Here is a 15,473-nt window from a genome sequence, read left to right on the forward strand (position 1 = left end):
TGATGGACAGGCCACAGACCCCATTCCAAGTTAACCACGTGGCAGAATGATAAACCAGCATCTGCCTACAGCTGACTTCAGGATGTGCAATGGCCAGGAGCTGACCCAGGCTGTGTGCTGACAGACAAACATCTATTCATTGATGCATCTCTTTGGAGTCATACATTCCCTCTGCCCATGGAGCAGAAGACACACTCAATACACAGTCTGGCACAATGCACAGCAGTTAAACAGCTGGAGAGACACCACAACTGTCCACACATATCTACACGAGGATGTTCTCACTTATTATTACCTTACTTGCATTTCAAATGGGAGAATAGACTATTTCATGTCAAGAATGTAAACACAGATCCCATCAGAGTGCAGTGACTCAGATGACTTTGAGCTGATCCCTACCATTCTGGCAAGGTAATGGGAAGTTTATTTCAACTGCAGTTGGCTGAAAAACCTTTTGATTTAAAAACCAAAAGACAACAATAGTGGGAGACAGGAGGATGGATGAACTTGTGAATATCAGAATTCAGAGTTAATAAAATTCTACCAGTAAAGTTCATATGATGAGTTTTAGTCTATTTTTTTTCCTATTTTGATCATCCAAGATAGTCTTTATTTCAAATATCACCATAGGAGCAGTAATTAATTCAAATTAAGTGGGATTTTCTCTAAATGAGCAAGAAAAACATTTCAAAACATTCTGAGCTTTGAACCTTAACAAAAAAGAGATTTATCTTTAAAACTTTAAAATACAACTTTTAGAGAAAGCAAGATTTTTTTTTTTTTTAAGTCTGCAAGTACACTATGGAATGGCACACTGGCTCTCTTTAAGAAGTAGGCTACCAAATTCTCCTCTTCTGTCCCCAGTCATAGCTAACTGAATACTAGCAATGGCAGGGAGAAGCTCCTGGACCTGCTTGATCTTTTTGAGTTGGATACTAACAACAGTTACCAAACTGGAGCCCAAACATTAAACACTATTAAATCCTTTGAATCCAATACAGAAGCACTTTGATTATACAAGCTTTGTGTCATCCCAGATGAGGTCATGACTCTTAATGCTCCTATTGAATATTGAATATTCCTGCCATATTCAGAAAGCTTGATTATCAAAATTATCCTTCATTCTTTGTGTCTCATGGATAAGTGAAATTTATACATTTCCTACAAAACAGGTTTTATACCTCATTAAACAGATCTGTCTGTATTTCCACAATGTAATTCCCAAATAGAATCTGTGCAGTTTACATGCTCATGGCTGGATAGCATGATTATGGTAACTATACAGTAAACTGGGCTTTAGGTCAGAAACTTCTAGAAACCCACAAATCCAGTGGTAGGGATTCAGCTTTGGAAGCAGATTCATTTTCTGTGCTCCAAACAGGCATGCAAAATGGCACTGTTTATTCAAGCTGTTTAGCTGAACAACATTTAACTCATGTCTAACTTACACTGGGCACTAATCATCACCTGTTTTTAGCAAGAGGAAAAGTCCAGAAGGCAAATCATACACAGCTCAACTGGTTTAAACTACTACTACAAAAATGTGACATGCAGATGCTAATTCTTAGTCTGTTGTAGCAATGCAGGATACTTAAACAGAGTAAGTTCAGCATGTGAATTCACATACCTCATTTTCTAGACACTGGTGAGGACTACACAGAAGCTCCCAATATGAATTCAATCCCATGTGTTTACCCCAAACACAGAAGTACACAACAGTACTTGTGAGGCAACACACTCTCTGTAAGACACACAGCCAAAGTCTGAGGGATAACCAAACATTTTACAAATTGACCAGCCCATGTTCTTGGGAAGCACCCACAGAGAGCACAGGAAGGTTCACAACTGCCAAAGCATCCCAGGAGTCTTGCTCCTGAGCAGCAGCATGTACCACTGGCTTACAGAAAATTCTCAAATATAGCATTAGTGAAAACTGGGCATCACCTGCCCCTTTGTTTTCAGGAAGACAGTGGATACATTAATCCAGTCCTTCATTTTGAGTAATTCTTGTCCCTCTTTCACCTCATTATCTGAAGAGCATCCTAGCAGCATAAGATAGCTAAGAGAGACCTGTACCCAAAGTCCTATTCACAGGGCAATGCCATGCAGAGGTGATGGCTCTGAGGGGCCTTTCAGGAGAGAAGTGGCCAAGTGGGGTGCAGTGAAAGAGAGGGGAAGAAAACATCTCTGATAGCTAGCTGCCTCACCCCTGACTGCAGAGAATATGGAGCAGCAGTGAAAGCCACAGAAGGAGACAAGAGTAAGCCAAGAAGGAATAGGAAAGAGCTACACAAACTTCACATAGCAGGAGATGGGGACTAGGGCTAAAGAAGCCAGTCACAGAGCCTGGAGGTAATTCTGAAAGGATGCATCACTGGTGGATGCACCCCAAGAGGACAGTATGTCCATTCAGTATGACTGAAGGTAGGAGTCAGTGTTTGTGGGAGAATCTCCTTTGGAAGGAGAGCAGAAAGGGAAATGCCTGCAGAAATAGTTATTGTGAAGCTACCTAAGGTACAGAAAAAATGCCCTTTGTAGCTTCTGAAACAATGTTACTGTGAGCAAATTAACCTGATCAGCCTTTGAACAAACTGAGGTGTCAGACTGTACAGTTCAGAGAAATTGAGTAGAAATGTGCATCAGAATCAGCAGGGATCCAGCAAGTGAGTTTTATGCCATTTAAAATGCCTCAGAAGGGTTGTTTAATGGATATTTCAATATCCAGATACTTAATTTGATCAGAAATGTAATTATCTGTGTCCTAGTTCTTCAGTATTCCTAAGTATTTGTCTTACAAGATATTACTCCACATGAATCTCTAGATTTATGCTATATAAATATCTACATAAAAGTCTTGAATTATGTTCACTGAAAGCTGATCAGAAAACATTAGTGCTGCCAGTAAAAGAAATACCTTACGGTGTTTGCATTAGTAATCCTGACTAGGTTTTCATTTTTACCTTAGCTTTTTACTCATGAAAGAAGATCCTCCCCTCTAAAAAGAAAGTTATTTTATACAGCTAGAATTAGTTTACAGACTTCATTGAAAAACTTCATTCATCATCCTGATTTCTACCATTTAGCGGTCAATGTATTTCCACACGTGCACTGCTCTACACCATTAATCCACCTGTGGGAAGGCAGTTTCCCCAGGGGTGCCTGGCTGAAGCAGAGTTTAGCTCTTGGCAGGATTAAGCCCTGTGAAGCAGGAGTAGTTTGTAACACAGGGGAGGTCAGAGTACAGTAATTCTCTACGTGAGGCTGCAGATTATATCTCATGTGGCAGGGTGCCAGAGAGCTGCTAGGAGCAGAGAACAAATACAGATGGGAGGAGGTGGATGCACCAAGGGTACAATTACACTGAAATGGCATTGGCTGCACATTTGTGTGACAATAACAAGCAGTAGGAGAGGACAAAGACTAGGACCTACAATGACCACAAAAGGATGCTCCAGCAGAACTAGCAGAAGAGTCCCTGAAGGTCCCAGCAATGCTTTGTGCAATGGCTGAATTTTCACACCACAGCTCTGTCAGGCATCCTCAGCCCCAACCACCCTCCTTCAGCTACTCTCTCCTCCCAACTATTGCCCAGAGACCCAAGGCCCACTTCTCATGTGTGCTGAAGGTGCTGTCTCTTTCCCTCTCCTCCACCTTTCTTTTCAAACTGAGTTATGGGGAAGGAGAACTCACATGAGAGAAGTCTAAAATTGCTTAACAAGCTATAAAAAACCCCCTTAGTAAGCTCAGTGATAGATACAAAAATTTCACAGCTTTTCCCTGCAGAATCATTCAGTTATTTCAAAACTGCACTCATTTCCCAAGCACTAGTTAAGGAACATCTCTTTGTTCAGGAGAGCACTGATGCATGTGCCTACACAAGTGAATACTTTTACAACACAGCAACTTAGAAAGGTAATTTCCAGTTGTCTAGGATAAGACAGTCATTTAAAACTATAGGTTTTCCCCTTGGTTTCTCTGGCAATCTTTGTACAAGAAAATTTTCTCTCTTGCACTCCCATGTACTATAGTGATAATACACATTTACATCACTTTGTGGTGGTGTCATGAGGCTTCATTAATGCTTCTAAGCACTCTGAAGATGGCAAGTCCTACAAGCTTTAAGTTCTATCAAGGCAAGGGCTTTTCAATGCATGCTCAGCCATGTGGTGTGACCCCTCCTATTCCACCTCCCTCGTTAGCATCTCTAAAGCTGTTTGCCAAATCCATCCTGTGGAGGAGCAGGACTGCGGTACAGGCCCAGGGGACTGACCCATTCAAATGAGTGAGGTTAACAGCGCTGATCTCAAGCACAGCAAAAATACTAAGAACACACACATGCTTTAAAAATTCCTACAGAAGCAGTGCCAAGTAAGAGAATGTGCTTATGAAATCAAAATGGACCCCAGAAGCAAGAAACAAGTGAACTCACTGGGGAAAGCATTACTTTTTCTTAATTGATTCAATGCCATGACTCCCTCTGATTCAGTGATTTGTGTCTTCCATTTCTAAATTGTATTCTGTTTAAATATAGTTATCTCAGAGAACAGAAAACCCAGCCTGAACACCTGAGCACTTGTTACAGGCAGGCTATTCTGGAGGTGGTGGATCAGCACACCAGAACCAGCATTCAAAAGCCACCTCCAGTGTGCTCAGCATTGCTGAGAATAATGACAGCAGCACTTGGTTCATCAGGCAGCTCCTCTTCCTCTCCCCTGTCCCACCTCATCCATGGAAACCTGGTCCACATACAGTCCCTGGAGCTGGAAACAGGAGCTCTCTGGTTGACTTCTCAGGCACAGATAGCCTTTTTTCCATCTGTCCCCACAGTGCCACAGTCTGACAGTGTTCCCACATTCTCATCCACATTCACTGAGGAGCCACAAGTGGGAAACCAGAGCAGGCAGGGAAGGTTCCAGTAAACTCGAGCCACCAGCTCTGGAGGACACACGAAGTGAGGCACAGCGACCCCCACCCAAACAGGCGTGGCTTTGTCCCCTGGGATCTACTCTGGCTCCAAGGCGTGCACCAAGGAGGCACAAGCACCGTCTGCATGTGCTAACAACCTGTGTAGTTCTTACAGCAGCATTCTTAGAGCACTGCTCCCATGCCCAGCTTGTCAAAGCACCAGCTTGCCCTCTCTTGACAGCAGTTCTAAAACTGTATAGCCATCCCTGAGAGGCTCTAGCAGAAGAATGTCATAGGGGATCCATAATTCAACATCAAGCAGTGCAAAAGCAGGTCAGGACACATGCTGGCACTGCCTCAAGCCCACCTGGGGTCAGGGTGACAGCAATGTCAGGGACAAGGTTCAACCTAACTGCAGGAGTCCTGGGCAGCTGCTCTCCCTCTGCGCATGGGTCAGCAGCAGGAGTTGCACTTCTGTGCTCCCTGCCTTGCACTGCTGGATAATGGGGCCCAGGGAAAAAAGGGATTTTAGGCAGCAATGAGGAATTCCTAAGCTTTTAAGAGCTGGCAAAGAGAATATGGCCACTTGTAAGTCTGAATGCTAGTTTGCCACAGGAGAATTTATATGATTTCTGCAATTCTAGGAAACTTTTCTTTAATGAAAACATTCTGTCACCACCTGTCAGGAATAAATTTAGGCAAAGAAAACAAGACAATATTGAACTAGAAGGCAGGATCTTGCAAAACATGAGAGCTGATTCATCCCTTCCCATTCCTCCCCCCCATCCTACTCCAGGCACCATGCCGAGAATACATTAACTTAACTTGCCTGAGGATTTACATTAGATTACTATCCATTACCAGGGACTTCAGATTCCTTCATTCTCCACCAATGCTGTATTGTTGTAAGAGAGTACTGAATAAAAGTAACTTCACCTTTTTTTTTTCAGTTATTCAGTTTCTGTAGTCTGGCAGCAGAGGCTCCAAGCACAAAAGTCTTGACTACTCAGTCCCACCCCTAGAACTGGTACACCAGTGTATTAGGATATAAATCTGTTATCTTTGTCTCAACATGCATGAATTACCCGAGTATTGTATATGTAGATACACATTCTTGCTTGCTAAATCTGCACTCCTACTTTTTAGAATCTGAAAACAGTGCTGAAACAAGTCACCTGTTGTAGGACTCAACTAAAAACTACTCTTGAATAAAAAAACCCTCTTGAATCACACATTAAAAGAATGAATGATAAATAACTATCAGAAGACAGAGGGTTCTATTATCACCCAAGGCTAGGGATATTTTATTCTTCACACCCTCAACTCATTCTACACAGTTTCTGCAACAACAGCACTCAGGATTGCAGCCTAGAAAGCTCTCTGGCTACACTTTTCTCCAGTAATTTAAAAAATTGAAATTTATTCATGTAATATAACACTTCTCACCCTTCAGAAGGACCCTTTCCCTGCTCCTTTCTCTCATTCATTTATTCTCGTGCTCAGCTGCCTCCTGTGCAGGTGTTCTGCAGGCCACAAAAGCACAGTTTGCCCAGACAAGTGGTTGACCTGGCAGCTGCAAGTGGCACTGAAAGCCTTGACAACCAGCCCTGCTTTCAACACCAGAGAAGGGAACAGAAAAAAGAAAAGATCATTGAATCTAACCTTTGACTAAACATCTGCATGCCAGCTTAACTGTATCACTAGTGCCACGTCCAGTCATGTGTTGAGCACCTGCAGGGACGGTGACTCCACCACTTCCCTGGGCAGTCCATTCCAATATTTGACAACATTTTCAATGCAGAAATTCTTCACAATATCCAGCCTGAACCTGCTGTGGTGCAGCTTGAGGCTCTGTCTTCTTGTCCTGTTGCTGGCTGCCTGGGAGAAGAGGCTGAGCCCCACCTGGCACAGGCTCCTTGAGATGCTTTAGAGAGTGATGAGGTTCCCTCTGAGCCTCCTTTTCTGCAGGCCCAACACCCCCAGCTCCCTCAGCCACTCCTCACACACTCTCTCTCACTCTCCTGACCTTTCAGCAGCTCTGCTGCCTTCTCTGGCCACTGCAGCCCTTGCAGAGAGGGGCCCAGAACTGGGCACAGGGTTTGAGGTGTGCCCTCAGCCATGCTCAGTACAGAGGGACAATCACTGCCCTGCGCCTGCTGGCCACACTGTTTGTGAAACAGGCTCAGCCTCAGGAAGATCCAAACAGACTGAATCTCAGTGGTAAAAAAGCAATGGCAAGTCTATCTCTTTGGGCTTAAACATAAAAAGCAAGCAAAAGGATTTTAAAAATCCCCTTTATTTTGAGCAAATCAATATTTATTATACATCCATTCACACTCATTAACTCAAGTAGGCCAGTACCCAAGGTTTGCCACCAGGGGATACATCCTTTTTAAACAGTTAATGGAGTTTTAATTAATTGTGTTACCTGAAAGTACATCTTGACAAAAAGTAAGATAATTGAAATGCATTAAAAAGTGTGTTTATTCATCTGTCCAGAAATAAGCTGGAAAAGTCAATGAGAACACAAAACAAAATGTTTTTTAGAATACCTGAAAAGAATGGAGAACTACTAGGAGACTTGCAAATCAGTCTACTGGTATGAATAATTGTATGCTAGTAAATGCCAATACAAACAATAATAAAACAAACAAATCACAACAACAACAGCAAGAAAACCCCAAACCCAAAAAACTAACTAATTTACAAAAAAAAAGATAAAAAGTAGAATATCTGAATCAAACTATCAAGCATCAAACTATCAAGCATTAATATCTGAATCAAACTATCAAGCATTAATACTGTATTGCTGTAAGGGAAAAATTATTTATTTTTCTCCTGGAAAATATTTTGATTTCCCATAAAGAAAAATAAAGAGATTTAAGCTTGTTTTTTTTTGGTTTTTTTTTTGTTTTTTTCTTCAAACAGAGGTTAATTTTTCATTGTAATACTTATGTTTTTCTCAGAAATATATTTTCTGGGTTTTGGGTTTTGCTTGGTTTTGGTTTTGGTTTTTTTTTAATAAAAACCTAATTTTCTATTTCAAAACAGTTTGATAAGAATAATATGGGCTAGTGAAGCATTTTCTTTTATGATGGTTTCTGGCATTCAAGGTCAAGTTCAACCACATTAAATCAAATGGCTTAAGACCGATTGCTCAGAAGCAGGAAAACAGTGACCAGAGAGCCACTGTCCTGATTTTACAGGTCCTGAAGCCTCATGAGATCTGTCAAGATATGCACAGATGTAGGAGCAGGGCAGAAAAGGGGAACTTTAGCCATTTTTTACCTTACAACTGGAGACTATCAAAGCCTTTTGGAAGTTTTACTTACTCTTCAATCAGTTCATCTCTCCCCTTTTTTCCCCATGCCTGCCTATTTTTTTCATATATGTTTCTTAAAGTTAAGATTTAATTGTCTTGTCAGTAGGACAGTATATCAGCAGTGGAGAACATATAGAAGAAAAGATGTTAACTGGCCCTTCTCTGTGTCCTTTGTGCTAGAAAGTGCTTTGTCTTCACCTCAGAACAAGAGGAAATAGAAATGTTCAGCCTGGCACAGACAAGATTTCGATGAACGTGCAACCAGCCATCGTGACCTACCCCTACCCCTGCCCTGAAGGGCCACCTTGAACAAAAGAAATGACTTCAATCAAATCTTTCTGGGTTTAGTTCACTGAATTCAACCTGTTTAAGACATCTTAGCCTTCCTCCATTTCTTTTCTCACAACTGTAATCTCAAGTTATGCACATATTCTGTGCATAGACAACATAGACTCATAAAACTTTTCTCAGGTGACATGCTTAATCAAGGGTATGACTAACAGGTTGACTATCTCACAAGCAAGCTCAGCAGAAAACAAAGCTCAGTTCTGTGTTGCTAGATGGTAAGGAACATAGTGGTTCATATTAAATCCATGCCTGGATCTTGGCTGGAACAGTGGCCAACAGTGGCCATCTTGGGAAGACTCCCATGACTAGAATAACCATGGAATGCTGCTCCCCAGAATCCCTCCCAGCTGCTGCAGATCTGCAGGTCAAGGGGGTTTTGAGCCAGCAGTGTTCACTTTATCCTCAGGGGCATGTTCTGTGTGAATTTGAATCCATGGAAACTCGTGCTCCCCCCAACAGCCAGTGGCCAGGAATCTCACAGGTAAATGCAGAGCCCATTCCTCTGCTCTGAACATGAGGGGCCTGATGGTTTCATTTGATGGCCCCAGTTCTTCTGCTGACAGAGACTGAACAATCAGTCACTTCCTGTTCTTCCTCCCCATGTCAATTATACCTTGCTCTCCTCTCTTATATGTACCTTATTCCTCAATTATACCTTATACCTCTCTCCTCTCCTCTCGCCATGTCAATTACACCTTGCTTATCAACAGAGGTGGCAGATAAAAATATAAGACAGTTGAAAGCACATCAGTCATTTACATGGCATTTTAGAAAGGGAACCCAGGGACTTTGATACATAAACTCCATTGACTTTCCATTACATTCTGATTCCTTATTGCCCACTCTTAACGAAATTTACTGTAGAATCTTAAGAAAATAAATGTTAGGGCAGGTTTTAAGTAGATGGTAGATATATATGAAATATCCCATTGATATTTCTTTAGATCACAATAAAGTACTTTCAACTTAAGACCTTGAACTCTGCAGAAAAATTCACCCTATCTTTTAAACATCCTATTTTATATTGCTGAGTAGAAATAAATATCTTTCCATCATCTAGTGTCTGCCACAGCAAACACCACTGCTGAGCCTGAAGTCTCAGCCTCATTGCCTAGGTCCCCTTTATATCCTTCCCACTTTTAAGTCTTCAAGCACTGGAAAATGTTGACCCCATTTTGATCTGGTTTTGCATCATAGACACTGCTGGAAGAGATGAATCCTGCTGCTAATCAGTTGAATCACAATAAAAAACCACAGCAGAAGCAGTGATGGGAAAGATGAACTCCTTAGCAAAGAGGAGCTTGAGGTAAAGGAAATCCTTTCTAGTCCTTCAAAACTGATATTGATCTCCCACTGAAATCCTCATGCACATCATGAGATCTTTTAGGCACTTAAACACCTGCAGGCACCTCGATTCACTGCAAATTCACTAAAATCCACTTAAACTCATGCCAAGCATGCCCAACTGTAGAAGAAATCTCTGTCTGTCTGTCCTTCTCCCGAAGGAGAGAGCCCCCTGTTTGAGCTGCACTCTGCTGTGCTTGGAGCCAGGATTCATTCAGTGCTCCCTCGTGCCAGGGTGGCCTGTGCCTTAGCCAGTTAAATTGAGTGCATGTTAACTCAGCTAAATCTAATGCTTAACTAAGTTATCTGTTGTCATGGATTTAACTGCTAACACATTGCATATTCCCTGAGGGCAGTCAAAATAGTAGAGCCTCTAAAATAGCTGAAAAGGAAAATCTCTGTATTACCTCAACCCTGAAATTTAGTCTTTGACTGACAGTATTACATACTATTTGAAGGCAATTTCTGAGCAGATAAATAGTACAAAAGGGCAAGTTTCTTTCCCAGCAGAGCCACAGTGCCATGCTCCCACATTAGCATAAATTGTCCCAGTTTTTGCCCAACAAATTGTAAAGACCAGACAATGGCAACTTGCTAAAAATAAAGCTTTCATTCTGCTAAAATACCTGATGAATAAATTTTAAAGCAAGCACTGTTCTGTACCTGGCAAGGTATATTTGTCCCTCCTCACTACATTATGAATTAAACAGAACATTAAACAGGCTGAGACTTTTTCCTTTCCCTCCCCATAAGTACAAAGAGTAGTTACAGATTATTGAGTATCAGAGACCAAACCCACCTAAGAGTACTAAATGAGAGCTAATAAAAACAGAAGTAGCACACAATTTCATCTTCATCACAGACTATGTTTAGCCCAGCCTGAATTTTCAGTATATTCTGCTCATACTAATTTCTCCTTTTTGTTGTTCCTAAGTACTAATTTCTTGGTGATGTATTTGATTTTCATTATTTTCCAAGTGTAGGCACATCCTTCCTGAAGAAATAACCCTGGCAGTATTTGACATGTGAATTTGTTTACCCTAGTGAAAATGGACAAGAGAGATAATATAAGCAGACATAAGTGAGAATTTACATGTAATATGTACTTCAGTGATCTGGTGACAGACTGCTGAGACTGAATAAATTAACTCCTAATATGGTCCATTAAGACAGGTAGGTCATCTGGCACGAGAAACTGAGAGGAACAAATCCAAAGAGACAAGATTGTTGAGGTCTGGAGAAGTGGCTTTCCATCTGTTACCTGGAAATGCAGCCTGTCCTCTCTGCCACCACATTCCTGCAATGTCCAACAGACAGCTTGTGTCCATTAACTACAAGGCCAGTCTACCCTATCTGAATGACCTGGAAGGAGGAGGTACACAAAACAGGAAAACAACATCAGGGGTTTTCCTCCTGCTTATATATGCATTAGCATTTTCTTACTAATAAGAAACTAAGTGAAAAGAGGGGCATATGGAAGGAAAAGAACCAGATCTTTCATGTGGAATGAAATCAAACAGACCAGCCTCAGCTGACATTAGTTACACATGCAGCTGCAGCACATACATGTTACACAACAGGGTTCACAAGCAAGAAAGTACTTGGACGTGTCTGTGCCATCTGTGTCATTTCTAGCTACTCTGAACAGCTTGAAGAGCAAGAGAAGCAGTGGTGCCCAGGATGATCTGTACTCACAGCTATCACATTTCTGAAGTCTGAAAAGAGAGTGTAGAGACAAGGAAAGGGGAGGACTCTGTCTGGAACGATCAAACTCCTATAAAGCATCTTAAATATGGTGTCAGGATAATTAGTAATCAATAACCTCGCCTGTACTCCAAGGATTTTAGAATGTACTCCCTCTGTGAAGAACAAGTTGGACACAAGTAGCTGGAGGAGCCAGAAGGGGTGGTGAGCAGAGGCAGGGACGTGGTAAGAACTGTTGAGCTAAGCTCCAGGCCCAGCAGAGAATGTTGAAAGCAGCAGGCCAGCAGAGCATTGCTACTGCCCATCCTTCCCTGTCCATGGTGCTCCCTGTGCCACGCTGCACACCCCGCTGCAAACAGTGCTGGATTTCACTCAGCCTGGACTGCTCTGCTGTCCTGCACAACTCTGGCAGGGACCTGAGGAACACATGCAGGGCTCTCTGCCTCAGAGGTCCCGCTGGACCCAGGAGCAAACGTGCACAGGGGCTGCACAGCACATGCTGTGCCACTCCTGAGGCCCCAGCACTGCTGGCCTCTGCCACCATCCCACCCCAGTGACTGAGGCACAGGGAGCAGCAGGCTCCTCAGGGACATCAGCTCACCTGGGAGCCAAGGGCTCAGCCTGGGGAAAGCCCACCCCAGCCACACAACTGGAGAGCAGCTCCCCAGAGGCACCAACATTTCACTGATTCCGTCCATCTTCACAGAGCCATTTTCTCTGCGTTACGCTTGAAATTCAGTATATCTCAAACAGAAAGGGAAATTCACTGCATCTCAAACAGAAAGGGAAAGGACATTATTTCATATCTCCAGCCAGGCTTTTGTTATGTTAATGAGGCACCCAAACAACTCTTTTACTTATTGCTCCTTTATGAGCACAGATGGCTTGGAAAACGTGAACCAAATGGAAAGTATAGATTTAACACAAAGTTTTTGACCCATACTAAATCCCATGCAACAGCTTGAGCTTTCCAACTCAGTGGCCCAGTTTTATTTATTTATTTATTTACTTACTTTTGAAGCAATCACTGAAACATTAACTGTATTTAGGGACAGGAAAACAGAGGGGTCTCAAATGTTAGGCTTCCTCTTGCTGGCCACAAAACCACATGATGAGGGAAAAATAGAAAAACAAAGGTTTCTCTGTGTTTTATGTTCCCTTTCTGACAAAAAAAATGAGGATGTTAAGATGGAAATTGTATAAAATCCTCTGGAATAGCAGAGAATAAAGAGGAGACAAAGCAGTCAACACTGAAGTTCCATTCTCCATCCTAGAGAGCCATGACATGAAATTAATTTCACTGCTGGCTCCCCACATTGACTACTGTTTTTCCAAGACATGCTAAGGACTATGAACTCAGTGAGGAAGGTTGCCCAGTGGGATGCCTAAAACAGAATCAGAGCACTCCCCATTCAAAGTAAGAACTGCAATTTCTTTTTACTTCTTGCTCAATTTGTCTTAAAGGAGATTTACTTTCTCAGATGATTTGTTATGCAGCCTTCATTAGCGCTAAGGTGTTGCCTAAAAATTAGGAAATACAAATTTGATCACTTTAAGCTAAAGTTAGCTTAGTTTAACATCTTTTGGCAGTGCTCTAGTTGTGTACAGCAGAGGAATTTAGCACAAGTGGCTCATAATTCACATGGAGGTCAGTCTGTGATGGACAGCTCATAAACATGCAGCACACAACAGGATGACAGCATAAACCAACCCTCAAAGCCCAATTCAGCCACTGAGCAGCCATAGAATAATGTAAGAAAAAGAAACAAAGCTCAAATACCTTGTATCCACAATTCCCAAGGTAATTTCGCCCTTTGATAAATCCTTAATATAAAATCTTGACCACCACTCCTGCATTTCCTCTCCTTATAGCAAAGGACTATGATGGGCAGTGGAAGAAGATAAAATTCAAATAAAGCATTTGTTCCACATTATTCACTATGAAAGGGTAGAATTATGCAGCTTTCTCTTAACCAGCTTGTCCAAACCATACAACAAACACACAATAATTAACACTAAGTGTAAAATACTGCTATTTGTAAAAGGGATTAGCAATATCAGGCTTAGGGAGTCCAGCTAAGGGGACAGTTCCTCCCAAAACAAAGAGAAATCATCTTGCTTATCTGTGTTCCCCTGGCTCTGCCAAACCAAGCACAGCCTTTGCAACCTGGATCTGTGGCTGAGCACAGCTGAAGAGGATCCCAGGCTTCAACCACCTCGTTCACCAGGAAGTGATGGAAGAGATTTCCTATGTCTTTTAACATGAATTTTGAGAGATGTCTTACTACTCCAGCTGTCTGAGCTAGGGCACACTTAGGCTAATGGGCCTAAGGATGTAGCAACGAAATTTGGAAAGATGACACAAAATGGGAGCAAGACAGAAACAACAGCGGGACAAAAACCTGAGCAGTTGCATGATTCACTCTTGTGATAACGTGCCTTCTACACTGGCACTATCCTGCTACAGCCTGTTTCAGGATGCAGCCCAAGTCTGCATGGAAGGGAAGCTTCCCTATTTGGAAGGAGCAATGAAAACTGTGATTGGAGCTAGATGTCAGGGAAAGGATCCCTACTGACTTTAATAGCCTTTGGGTTCAGTTCCGAAGTGGAGTCTGGTTGGGTAGCACGCTCTACTCGGTTAAGAGCTTCGGGTTATTTTTCAACACCTTTTAGCAGCGCCTTAGACTTGAGAGCCTTGCGCTCGCCTGCACACAGCACCGCCAGCGCCGCTGCCTAGTGTGGATGCAGAGCTGTTCCCTTCGCCCAAGTCTATCCGTGCCCGAGCTCCCGCAGCCCAGGGATCCTCTGCGGCCGTGCAGGGAACAATAGCGGCGGGGAGCCCCCGGCCGCCCGCCCCGCACGGCCGCAGCTCCCGCCCGCAGCCCCGGGCGCCTCCGGCCGCTCGGCGCTCGCCCCGCGCCACCGCAGCCGCCTTCCAGCCAGCGGCGGCGGCCTGCGGGGACACCCCGCGCCCCGGCTCTCCGCCGCCGCCGGCAGCCACGGCAGCTCCGGCCGGAGCACGGCCCGCCCGAGGAGGCAAAGTTTGCCCGCACCTGGGACCGCGCCCCTCGCACCGCGCCCGCGGCTCCGCGCCCCGCCCGCCCCCACGGGCGCGACTGCCCCGCGGGGCCGCCCGGCGCCAAGGCGCCACCTGGCGGGGCCCCGACGGGCCCGCCGCTGCCGCTGCCGCTGCCCCCGATCCCGTCCCAGCCCGTCCCCGCCCGGGTCGGCGCCCGGAGCCGGACGGGCGGGCGCGGTGCTTACCTTGCGCAGCATGCTGGGCGGGCGGCGCCGGGGGCTCCCCGCCGCGGCGCCGCGCTCTCCCGCCCCTCACGGCGCGGCGGCCCCTCCGTGCGCGCCGCCCGCCTGCCCGCTCTGAGCGGCGGCGCAACGGCTGCGCCCGCCACGAGGCAGCGCGGCCGCGGGGGGGGCCGGGCGGCGGCGGCGGCGGCGGTGGGTGGGCCCGGCCCCTTCCCCGGCCGCGGACCCCGCCCGCTGCCCGGCGCCGGGGAGGGCGCGGAGCGGGCGCCTGGCTCCCGGCGGCTCCGTGTCACCCCGCGTGGGCGCCCTGAGCGCTGTGGAGAGCCACCCGCGGGAAGCAGCGCTCGCCCCTCAGCCGCGCCGCTTTGGTCCGGGTCAAGGCAGGGCAGGGCCGGGGCTGCTCCCTCTGGGGATGGCTGGAGGGTCCGAGGTGCTGGATGGCTGCATCGCCACAGCCAGGTGCCGTGGGAAGCTGCTTGGACCGCGCTGCTTTTGGTGCTCGAACCCCACGGTGCTCCAGCTTCTCGTAACGAAGCAAATCACACGCATTCCAGTAGCAATTTACTTTTCCTGAAAGCTGTAGCACACC

The 15,473-nt window shown here is 44.9% G+C and overlaps 1 protein-coding gene across 1 annotated transcript in view; it reads right to left on the reverse strand.

Moving 5' to 3' along the window:
- Positions 1–15,011, reverse strand: part of TMCC3 (transmembrane and coiled-coil domain family 3) — a 133,034-nt gene extending 118,023 nt beyond the window's left edge. The window contains exon 1 of the mRNA XM_059471757.1: positions 14,888–15,011. The gene's annotated coding sequence lies outside the window, so the exon portion shown is untranslated. The remainder of the gene's footprint in view (positions 1–14,887) is intronic.
- Between the last annotated feature and the right edge of the window lie 462 nt (positions 15,012–15,473).

This window comes from Ammospiza nelsoni, chromosome 5, assembly GCF_027579445.1.
Source record: "Ammospiza nelsoni isolate bAmmNel1 chromosome 5, bAmmNel1.pri, whole genome shotgun sequence".
NCBI lineage: Eukaryota > Metazoa > Chordata > Aves > Passeriformes > Passerellidae > Ammospiza > Ammospiza nelsoni.